Here is a 1,551-nt window from a genome sequence, read left to right on the forward strand (position 1 = left end):
TTCATCATTCTTTACAAAGTAAGAATTCAAACATTAAAATCATACATTCCTCCTGTAGGAATCTATCCTGATTTAACCAGGAGTTTTCTAAGGATTGATTGTACTAATGAAGCTAGAATAATCAGGTATTCAAACAGGTAGAATTTATCAGATTATATACTCAAGTTTGTTGCTTCTGCAAAAACGACATAACAAATAAACTTCCTACCTGATGTTGTCAGCTCGTGGTTTGTACAACCTGCTCCGGGCACTTTTGAGGTCATTGTTCCTCAGGCTGCAGATGAAGGGGTTCAGGAGAGGAGTGACCACTGTGTACATTACTGAGGACACAGCGCTGCCCCTGGGAGAATGTGACAGAGGTGACTCAAAGTAGATCCTCATTGAGGTCCCAAAGAATAAGCAGACCACTGACAGGTGAGAGCCACATGTGGAGAAGGCTTTATACTTCCCACCTGAAGAGGACATTCTCATCACTGAAGAAATAATCTTGTAATAGGAGAAAAGGATCCCTAAGATAGGAAGGAAACAGAAAATTTTACCAATAATATATTTAAATAAATTATCAGTGAATGTGAGGAAAGTTCCAGGACTTGAGAGGGTCACAGAAGAAACTTGGGATTTCCACATCCTTGAAATAAATCTTTTGTAATGCCATCCACACGTGCATCTGTACATCCAAGAAGCTGGTGACAAATGATAGCAGAACCAAGGAGACACAGAGACGAGGGTTCATGATGAGAGAGTAATTCAGGGGATGACAGATGGCCACAAATCGGTCATAGGTCATCACACTAAGAAGCAAAACTTCCATACAACCAAAAGTAAGAAAAACAAACACCTGGGTGAGTCAGCCAGCATAGGAGATGGCTCTGCTGTGAGTCTGGATATCCACCACCATCTTGGGGAGGGTGGTGGAGGTGAAGCGAATGTCAGCTAAGGAGAGGATGGAGAAGAAGAAGTACATGGGGTTGTGGAGGTGGGGATCAGAGGTGACAGCCACGATGATGAGCAGATTTCTGAGCACAGTGATCAGGTGCATGGACAGAAAGAGTCCAAATAGCATGGGTTGTAGTTCGGGGTCATCTGAGAATCCCAGGAGATAAAATTCTGAGATGTGTGTGTTAGATTGCACAGCTCTGCATTAATTGGAATCCTTCAATGAAATAGAGAGCAATACAAAATGAAGAAGTCAGAATTCCACAATGATTTTGAACTCAAATATGCATAGTTGATATTGACATTCTGTTCCACACTTTTCAGTTGTGACAAACACAATCATCCTATTTTATGTCTCATATATTCCTATTTATATATTCATTGTAGATACTCAACTATGTTAGAACATTATAGGCAGTGTTTTCTGATCAGAGAAAATACATATAATTCTTCATTACAGGGTAATTCACAGCAGTAATTTTTTTAATCTGTGAAATTCATTTTCATCCAATGTGCGTGCAAGCTCCCAGAAGATTTCTGCATCCTTGTTTTCTCTCTCTCTCTTCCTCCCTCCCTCCCGCCCCTCCTTGTCCCCCACCTCTCTCCCCATATGGA

General features: G+C 41.1%; 1 pseudogene; it reads right to left on the reverse strand.

The window, feature by feature from the left end:
- Positions 1-204: 204 nt before the first annotated feature.
- LOC150068281 (olfactory receptor 7E178-like) lies at positions 205-1,063 on the reverse strand (annotated as a pseudogene).
- Positions 1,064-1,551: the final 488 nt, after the last annotated feature.

Source organism: Megascapheus bottae, chromosome 1, assembly GCF_031878675.1.
Source record: "Megascapheus bottae isolate mThoBot1 chromosome 1, mThoBot2.hap1, whole genome shotgun sequence".
NCBI classification, from domain to species: Eukaryota; Metazoa; Chordata; class Mammalia; order Rodentia; family Geomyidae; genus Megascapheus; species Megascapheus bottae.